Here is an 11,089-nt window from a genome sequence, read left to right on the forward strand (position 1 = left end):
GAAGCAGAGCACGCGAACTTAACCACTCGGCCATGGGGTCAGCCCAAACTCCCCATTTCTCCATGTCATCTTCCCTCTGTCAAACTCTCTGTGTCCAAATTTCCCCTTTTTAGGAGAACGTCAGTCATAGTGGATTGGGGCCTACCCGAACCACCTCACTTTAAGTTAATTACCTATGTAAAGGCCCTATCTCCAAATAATGTCACATTCTGAGGTACGAGGGCTTAGAACTCCAGCATATTAATTGGGGGAGGATCCACAATTCAACCCGTAAGAGACACAAGTAAGTGTGTAACTGGGAAGGAGCTGACATCTGAGCGCCTTTACTTTCTTTGTGAGGCTGAAACTGGGGGGAGCTGAGAAAGAAGATGGGAGAGAGAGATTATCAAGGGGAAGGACTGTTGAAGACCCACTGAGATGGGGTACTCAGGAGGATCCTGGCATTTAACACATTTCACAGATTTTAAAAAATAGAGTAGCAAAATGCCTAGCCCTGGAGTCACTGGTCGGTTTCAAGGCTGCTTGGCAGCCAGTAGGAGAGGCCCCTGCAGTGCGGGTGGAGTTCAAGAGCAGGCCTCCTGCCCCATGGCCAGCTAGCAAAGCCAAGGAAGGAAAGGTAGAAATCAGAACTCTCTGGGGCCAGCCCCGTGGCCGAGTGGTTAAGTTCGCACACTCTGCTTCAGCAGCCCAGGGTTTCGCTGGTTTGGATCCTGTGCACAGACGTGGCACTGCTCATCAGGCCACTTTGAGGTGGTGTCCCACATAGCACAACCAGAGGTTCTCACAACTACAATATACAGCTATGTACTGGGGGGCTTTGGAGAGAAGAAGAAAAAAGAAGATTGGCAACAGATGTTATCACAGGTGCCAATCCGAAAAAAAAGCAATCAGAACTCTGGCCTGAGACCTAGAGCAAGGGTCTGGTTCCTTGATCAGGGCCACAAGGGTGCTAATACCAGAGCTCAGATCAGAGAAGGACTGGGAACAAAGATTACTTGACATTGATCTGTACACCCCACTTCCTTAAATTCTCCCAGAAAGATGTCCCAAAGTCTAGCCAGGACTCAACTTAAATGTAGGCTAAGAGCAGGGAGTGAAGCAAGTCGTTATAGATGTACAAGAAAATGCTTACCCCACAGAGGCAGCATTTAAAAGAATATAGCACCCACTGAGGCCAGAGACAAACCTCTGAGACCAAGAGCACCTCCAGGCTGGCTAGAAATTAAGTCAAAATCAGGCTGGCTCCATGGCATAGTGGTTAAGCTCGGTGTGCTCCACTTTGGCAGCCCAGATTAGTGGGTTGGATCCTAGCAGGGGACCTACACCACTCATCAGCCATGCTGTGGTGGCAACCCACATACAAAGTAGAGGAACATTGGCACAGATGTTAGCTCAGGGCTAATCTTCCTCAGCAAAAAAGAAAAAGAAATTAAGTAAAAATCAAGTTCTGCTGTGGGTTGATTTGACTTTTTTTTTTTTTAATGTGTTTTGTGTTTAAGTTCTCTGAGACAGGCTAATGCTGATCATATCATTCCACCACTTAAAAGCTTCTCTTGGCTCCTGTTGTGTTTATGACAGAAGTGTCATTTAGGGAAGACAGTTGGCCAGCTGAGGCAGCACATGACACAACCTCCGTGGCCCCAATGCAGCGGTCCCCAGGTCCAGACATGGCTGGTTTCTTACAGATACTAACCAAAATTACGATGAACTTTAAAATGAAAAGGAAGGCCATAATCATTTACAGTAAGAAATATAATTGTCAAATAAACAGGTTAAGCTAGAATGTATGTTCTCTGAAGACGGGACTCTAAAGCACTGTGCTTGGCACAGAGTAGGCACTCAGTAGGTTTTTGTGGAATGGGTGGGGGGAAGGAAGGGAGGAAAGAGAGAGCCAGACAATGGAAAGTGAAATTCTCAGCCAATAGACACATGAAAAGATGCTCAACATCGCTAGTCATCAGGGAAATGCAAATCAAAATCACCATGAGATATCACCTCACACCTGTCAGAATGCCTATTATCAAAAAGACAAGAAATAACAAGTGTTGGCGAGGATGTGGAGAAACTGGAACCCTTGTGCACTGTTGGTGGGAATGTAAATTGGAAAACAGTATAGAGGTTCCTCAAAAAACTGAAAACAGAATTACCATATGATCCAGCAATTCCACTTCTGGGCATATATCCAAAGGAAAGAAAATCACTATGACAAAAAGACATCTGCAGTCCCGTGTTCATTGCAGCATTACGTACAGCAGCCGAGACATGGAAGCAACCTGAGTGTCCACCAATAGATGAGTGGATAAAGAAGATGTGGTGTATATATACAATGGAATACTATTTAGCCATAAACAAGAAGAAAATTCTGCCATTTGCAACAAAATGGATGGACCTTGAGGGCTTTATACTAAGTCAGTCAGAGAAAGACAAATCCTGTATGATCTCACTTATATGTGGAATCTAAAAAAAAGCTGAGCTCAGATACAGAGAACAGATTGGTGGTCGCCAGAGGCAGGGGGTGGGGGTTGGGCTAAATGGATGAAGGTGATCAAAATGTATCAATTTGCAGTTATAAGAGAAATAAGTTCTGGGGATACAATGTACAGCATGGTGACTAAAGTTAACAATACTGTATCATATATTTGAAAGTTACTAGGAGTAAATCTTAAAAGTTCTCGTCACAAGAAAAAAAAATTGAAACCATATGTGAGGTGATGGATGTTAACTAAGCTTACTGTGGTAATTATTTTCAATATATACACATATCAAATTATGTTGTACACCTAAAACTAATATTACAATGTTATATGTCAATTATAACTCAGTAAAACTGGAAAAAAAAAAAAAGGGAAATTCTCATCACAGCTGAAAAGCCCATCCTCTTTCTGTAGGAAGCTGTTTGAGGAGCCAGGTTAAACTGAGAAGCTCACTTAATGCTTATTCCTCCTCTAGACTGAGCACCACCAGTCAGGGCCCCAGAGTAGTCACCTCTGCATCCCCGATCCCAGTTCCCAGAAGATGCTCAGTACAGGGAGCTTTGGTCCACGTTAGCTTGAATGTCTACCCAGAAGTCATTGTTCCTTCTTCCCAATGCCAAAACTAGTGTCCTGTTCAGTCTGAGTCGGGCCTGGGTGGCCCCTATCCTGCCGGCGTTTGCTTTAGGAATGGGTACGTGACCTGACGTGGTGGAGATGGGAAGGGGAATCTCTTGGAAGTGTTTTGGAGGAAGTGCTCTTTGTTCTTAAAAAGGGACACAAATAACAATCCTTCTTCCACTGGGCATTGCCATGGCTGGATTGGGCGAGACCTGGGGTGACTGCAGCCATCTAGCCACCAGCCTGAGGATGAAGCCAAAATCTGAAGGTGATCAGAACTGAGAAAAATCACAGAGAAGCAGACCCAGGGTCTGGATATCCTGCATCTTGAGCTGCCCTACTACAGACTTCGTGTTATGGGAAATGACAAATGCCTTTACTACTTAGACTATTTTGAATCAGGTTTCTAATTATTGCAGCAGAAATCTTGCCTAGTTAAGACAGTTACACCATGAATCTGTGGTGAGTAAACTTGTGAAAATCACTGAGTCACTCTCGTGTTGCAGGTCTGGACCGATCTGATTGCCTAATCTCAGGAGGGTTAGACTCTGACCTAAGTCAGATGAGTTTTTGAATAGACTTTGCACTAGGAATTGAGTAAGAGGATCCCAGGTGATCTCGGGGTTTAAACAAAAACAAAGTCTCCATTTTCAGAAGGACAGATGTTCACAGGAACTGCTATCACGATGGGTAGGAAATAAAAATGTGGAAGCAGGGACCTAAGTGGGAAAAAAAGTGTTCATGCTTTTACACCAGCTTTTGAGGTTTTAGTTTTGTATTAGGGAAGAGGGACTTGGGACTGAAGACTTCTAGCCATTGTCTGCAACATTAGAAGGAGATTTTACCCTTATAGAGATGAGAGTACAATGAAGAGCAATTATGGGATACTTTCTCCCTCAAATAGAGATGGTGATCACAGGGGTTGATGCAAAACCCTCATAACGTGTAAGCATTGAGTCTTGGTCATTTTTAGGCAAAGATTTCTAGTTCTGGCTCTTGATTATTACAGAATGACCGTCTGCCTCCTTATGGTACCTAAGTTATATGGCATAAATGCTATGGTTATTGATTGAAAGTTATTTTATAATGAGAATCAAACTATTACAGTAGTCCCTCCTTATCTGTGGGAGGATATAAAGACCCCCAGTGGATGCCTTAAACCATGGATAGTACTGAACACTGTTTTAAGTAGTAAGCACTTATTATGCACTGTGGCCATAACTTTTGTAGTTTGAGGTGTGACAGCAAAACTAGCATGAATTTCTTTTTTCTTCTTCACAATTTCATAGATAGAAGATTTGTTCTTATTGTAGATCTTAGCAACGTCACCATATGATTTTTTTTCTTTCCTTAAGAACTTTTACCTTTTCACTTAAATAAAGCACTTGACAACTTCTCTTTGACAAATCCGAATTGCCAGCATCACTACTCTTGCACTTTGGGGCCATTATTAAGTAAAATAAGTGTTACTTGAACATAAGTTCTTCGATACTGCCACAGTCGATCTGATACCGGCAGGGCTACTAAGTGACTACCGGACAGGGAGCGTATACACACAGCATGGATCTGCCGGACAAAGAGATTATTCACGACCCCAGCCAGACCAAGCAAGACGGCTTGAGATTTCATCATGGTACTCAGAACGGGAGTGCAATTTAAAACTTATGAATTGTTTATTTCTGGAATTTTCCATTTCATATTTTTGCACCATGATTGACTGTGAGTAACTGAAACCATGGAAAGAGAAACTGCAGATAAGGGGGGACTACTGTACTATACTTAAAAGGCAGGGTCTCCGCTGTAGGACAAGTTCTCACAGGGTCAATCACCACCGTCCTACTAATCATGGAGGGGAAAAGACGTTTCTTTCCAACGGCAAATCTAAACTGAGTAGGAAGTCTCCAGGAGGTGCAAGTCTGATGGCATATGAGAATTAGCTAGGAGTTTTAAAAAATATTGATCATGGTCCTCAAACACATGAAAAGATGCTCAACCTCACTCCTAATAAGAAAAATGCAAAATAAAACTATTCTGAACATTTTTTTCACCTATCAGGTTGGCAAGAATCTGAAAGCTGGATATATAATTTCACCAGTGTCTGGTTCTCCTCTCCTTCTGGGGATATGGAGAATGCAATTCCCTGCTCTCTCTTGGGCTTGGCATGTGACTCATTCTCGTCCATAAAATGCAAGCACAATTAACATACTTCCTCTGGGTTGAAGCATTTAATAGCTAATGCTATTAAATTAAAGAGACTCTCCAGTTCTGTTCCCCAACTCAGCTACTGAGGGAGAAAGTCAAGCAGCCTCAGCACACTGGCATTTCCACCAGCCCGGACTGCTGAGTTGCTGCACAGAGGAACATTGCCCTGCATGAGTCAGAAATAAACCTTTGCTGTGTTAAGTCACTGCTGCCTGAGCCCAGCCTAGTCTGACACACACTGTTGATGAGGCTGTGGGGAGATAGGCATTCTCTTACCTTACTGCCGAATTACAAAAGGGTCAACCGTTAGGGAAGGCAATTTGACCATATCTATAGATGTGCATTCATCTTTTAATATGCAGTCCCATTTCTGGAAATTCATTCTACAGAAAAACCTGACGTTATAGATTGAATGTTTGTGTCCCCCTAAAATGCATATGTTGAAACTTAATCCCCAATCTGATGGTATTTGGAAGTGGGGCCTCTGGGAGGCGATTAGGTCATGAGAGTGGAGCCCCCATGAATGGAATTAATGCCCTTATGAAAGAGACCCCAGAGAGCTCCCTCACCCCTCTGCCATGTAAGGACACAGGAACCAGGAAGTGGGCCCTCACCTGACACTGAATCTGCCAGCCCCTTGATCTTGGACTTCCCAGCCACCAGAACTGTGAGAAATAAGTTTCTGTTTACAAGTCCCCCAGTATACAGTAGTTTCCTATAGCAGCCCAAACAGACTAACATACCTGCATACATATGAAATTATATATGTACAAAGTTATACATTGTGGCATTGTTTGTAACAACAAGAGTTCGGAAATAACTTGCATATCCATCCAAGGAGACTGATTAAACTATGGTATATCTTCACAATGGAATAGTATGAAAAGGTAAAAACAAACAACGAGGAAGCTCTCTACATACTGATATGGAAATATTTCCAGGATTTCTTACTAGATTTTTTTAAAAAGCCACATGCAGAAGAGTGGATATAATGTTTCCTCTAGTGTAAGAAAGGAGGAAAATAAAAATATTCTTATTTATTTTCACTTGCATAAAGAAATCTGTACTACACAAAAGAGGCAAATAAAAGTGGTAAACTATAGGGGCCTCCAGGATACATGGAGTGGGAGTTAGACTTCTCAATGAATACCATTCGTATCATTTTAATATTGAACCATATGAATGTATTACCTATTTTTTTAAAATATAGTACTCAGGTCTTCTCAGGTCTATTAGAGACTCCTCAGATGGGGCCTGGACATTTTTTTTATGCTGCCCAGGTGATCAAATGTTCAGCAAGTTTTTTTTTTAATTTTTATTTTTTAATTTTTATTTTTTGAAGAAGCTTAGCCCTGAGCTAACTGCTGCCAATCCTCCTCTTTTTGCTGAGGAAGCCTGGCCCTGAGCTAACATCTGTGCCCATCTTTCTCTACTTTATATGTGGGACGCCTACCACAGCATGGCGTGCCAAGTGGTGCCATGTTCGTACCCGGGATCCCAACCAGTGAACCCCAGGCCGCCGAGGCGGAATGTGTGCACTTAACCACTGTGCTCCCGGGCCAGACACCAGAAAGGGTTAATCACCACTGCTTTATGTCTCAGTGTCGGATGAAACCAGGGATTAGAGAAGTTTTGTGTTGTGGCTGTGAGTAGTATTTGGCCTTTGTTCTGTGTTCTAGAACCTAACTCTAGTGGCTCAAGTCACCCCATATGGATGGAATACTATATCTAGATGAGGGAGCTCCATCTGGGATCAATGTCGACAGTCCTGTGGGATTAACAATGTATCATGTGCCAGGCTGACTGTGGCTGAATACCATGAAAGAGGGAACTGGCCAGACGTCGAGATGGAGCAAGATGCAAAGCAATACTGAATTCATTTATTAGGGGTGTGTGCTTGTCATCAGGGGCCTTTTTCAGGGACGAGAAGTTCTATTAGAAGTTGTGGTAGTGACCCTAAAAAGTCCTAGGTCACACTGGGAACAGGACAAAAGGCACACATTCCATATGGAAGATTTTTGGTTTAAAGATGGCCAACAATGGCCTATGGGCCAAATCCAGCCCACTGACTGGTTTTGTGTGGCCTGTGAGCAAAGAATAGTTAAACATCTTTAAATGGTTGGAGAAAAAATCAAAAGGATATTTCATGACACATGAAAATTACATGGAATTCCGATCTCAGGGTCCATAAATAAAGTTTTATTGGATAAAGCTACACTCACACCCATTGGAATAAAGTCACATGCTGTCTATGGCTGTCTTCCCACTATAATGGCAGAGTTGAGTAGCTGTGACAGAGACCACATGTGGCACTCTCATCCCTTCTCACTGCTGCTTGACTCAGCATACTACACATTGCAGTTACGGAGTTATAACTCAACAGTGTTTCGAATGCCACGTGTTGTCATCACACCACAACATTTTATTTTTTTTATTGCCAGTGCACATCTATTGTCAAAAGAAGAAAAGTGGACTTTGAATATCACAAAAGCATTCTCTTATTGAATTAGATGGCAAAACATTGGGTTTATTATGCAATGACACTCTATCTGTGCTAAAAGAATGCAATATATATCAGCTTAGACTAAGCAGTCATCATAGCACCTAATAGCATTCCCAACGCACAGGACAGCAACAGTCAGGAAAAAATAGAAAATTTCAGACGGACTATCTCACCAGAATTTCTTCACAAAAATAAAAAATGAAAATGAAGTTGCAACTAAAGTAGGTTTCCAAGTGGCTCATTTGATAGCCAAACAAAGAAAGCTGCTTATTGATGCTGAGTTAATTAAATTGTTTGATTTTAGCAGCCAAAGAAATCTGTCCAGAGAAAATAAATTTGTTTTAGACTCTTAGTCATTCAGTGAGAACAGTTAACCAAAGACTTGAGAACATTGTGAGCACCATCAATAGCCAATTACAAAACAAGACGAATGATTTTGAGTGATTTTCCTTGACTATCAATGAGTTGCTCAGATGCTGTTGTTTATTTGAGGTGTCAATGCCGAGTTCGAAGTCACTGAAGAATAAGTCTTTTTGAAGAATCTGCATGGAACGACCACAGGCAAGAATATTTTCAAAATAGTTGAGAAAACACTAGTTAGATACAACCTGAAGGGGAATCTGCTAAGATGTGTTAAATAAAAATGTGCGAAGCAGAAAAAGGCTATCATGTAATATTGAATTAGAATTATCCTTAGTGAACTTCATTTGCTCTTGTATTTAACCATCAACAGATCTATGAATTTCTGTCAGAAATAGAAGCTGAATATCCTGACTTGCCCTGCCACACTGCATTTTGATGGCTTAGCAGTGGTAAAGTTTCATTGCAATGTTTTTCAGCTCAGAGCCAAGACTGAAATTTTTCAGAACAGAGAACCATTCTAAACCATTATGACTGAATGGCCTTGGAAATTAGCTTTTGCTACAGACTTGATAATGTTTCTTAATTAACTCAACCTAAAATTACAGGGCAAAACAGTGCATATATGTGAAATGTCTACTGCATTTTGACAATAACTATTGTTTTGAATCACATATAAAGTTGCTTTATATGCTTCCTGTGCTGCCAAAAGTTAAAACAAGCAAAATCTCTGTTCCCAGACAAATCTGCAGCAGATATATTTTCTGAGCTCAAGCTACAGTTCCAGCAGCATTTTTCAGACCTTGATGCCAAGTGCAAGGGAAATTTCCATATTTCAAAATCTATTTAGTTGTGCAATTGAGGAGCTTCCACCTAACCTTCAATTGAAGATGATTAAATCTGCAATGTAACGACAAGCTAAAAGGCAAATATCAGAAGAATTAAAAAAAATTCTTTACATTCCTTCCAACAACAAATATGCTCAATTAAAAATCATGCTCATGGACTGATAGAAGTATTAACAGTACCATCTGGTGAAGACATTTTCAAAGATGAAATGTGTAAAGGCCCATCAGCAGTAATGATGATAGGGAACACTAACATTGAGCACCAATTAAGCAAAATATTACCCCAAACAAAAGAATTCCATTCTTCTCATTAGAATACCTGCATTACAAAAAAGTTATACTCAATTGCTATTGTATTTTGAATCTCATTTTTTAAAGATTTGTAGAAAAATTTTTTCTTGTTATATTCATACCTACATAGTATTCTTGATTTTCCTCTTGGCCTGCAAAGCCTCAAATACTTACTCTCTGGCCCTTTACAGAAAAACCTGGGTGACTCCTGGTTTAAAGGGTTGCATAGAACGCTGTCTTTGAGATAAGTGTGAGAGGGAGTCAGTATCCCCTAGTGGAAGGATCATCCTGCTCAGAATTTTACTAATGACATCCAGAGTGCTCCGAAATCCAGGAGAACAGGAAAATTTGCCTTTTAGCCCACAAGTAGCTAAGTGACAAGAAAGCGGACATTTTATAAAAGAGGTGACAGAGCAATTAAAACTACATTAGAAAATGACAGGGGGAACATGAGCACACTTTAAAACACTGGAATAAAGTAGGCCAATGCTTTCTATAGTAGTCAACAGAGCTGCTGGATACTGTAGTTAAGCCTAGTTCAGAGATACCATCCTATGAAAGAAGCGATTATTAAGTTGATATTTTAAATAGTTTGGTACAGAAAATTATAATGGGGATATGAACACTATTCTATTAGTATTAAAGCCACAAAATAATAGGAGGGAAAAAAAGAAAATCATCAAGGGCAGGAAGAAAGGACAGACACTTGTTCTCCTGGTGTCCTCAGTAAGGCAGCAATCTAGGAAGACTGCCTGGCTTTAACCACCACCCAAACGGTTGGACCTACTTACAGGAGAACAAACAGTCAGTAGTGGGCCCCAGTTGTGCTCTCTGTACAGAGGCAGCCTCAGGGCTAGGAAGTAAGGAATCTGGGCAAGTTGCTTAAAAAGCCTTGTCAATCCTTTGAGTCTAGCTTGTAAATATCTTATAAAATGAGTAAGTATAATGCCATCTGGAAACCCTGGGAATGAGCAAGCTAAGACAGAATCACAAATCTTTCTGTTAACAGCCCTTTTTTAAATGCTTCCTTGTTGCTTCTCCATTCATTTTCATTTTGGTATCTCAACATCTAAGAACATTTTTTGGAATTTTTTTTAAGGCTGTCTCAGATGTGCTAAGGAAGAGTAAAGGAAAGTACTTAAAAAAAATTTTATTGTGAAAAATTCCAAACATACACAAAAGTAGAATAATATAATTAAACCCCACACACATACACATCATGTCACCCAGCTGTGGCAATTATCAACACAAGGCCATTCTTGTTCTACCTTTATCTAATCCAAACCATTTTCCCCACTGGACTATTTTGAAACAAAAGGAGAGGTATTTTGACTCATTTTTAAGAGGAATTTTTAAAGAGGGGAGCATGGCCCTTTGGCAGCAGAATGGTGGTGGTATCTGAAATCCAAGCTGGGGGACAAATCCAACCACTCCTCCCTATTCCAAGATTGATATTCCTCTCTTGTGCTAGAATTTACATGGGAAGGCCTCAGTTTCCCTATCAGCAAAACAAAGAAAGGGACTAAATTATAGGCAGTTTGTGTAACAGTGAGATGAGACCTTGACTTCTAGTCAGAAGACTTTGCTTGAGTGCCAGCTCTGCCTCTTGCAAATTACATAACTTAGAATAACTTATGTAAGCAAGTCACTTAACCTCTCCGAGCTTCTGGACCATCTATTAAAGGGTACTTCATGGGACTTCGGTTGGATTAAGTAAAACAATCTATTATGTGAAGTTCTGTGAATTGAAAAGCAGTATATAAATTAGGTATTATGGAGTTCTTCAGTTAAGT

This window comes from Equus quagga, chromosome 15 (genome assembly GCF_021613505.1).
Source record: "Equus quagga isolate Etosha38 chromosome 15, UCLA_HA_Equagga_1.0, whole genome shotgun sequence".
In the NCBI taxonomy this organism is placed as follows: domain Eukaryota; kingdom Metazoa; phylum Chordata; class Mammalia; order Perissodactyla; family Equidae; genus Equus; species Equus quagga.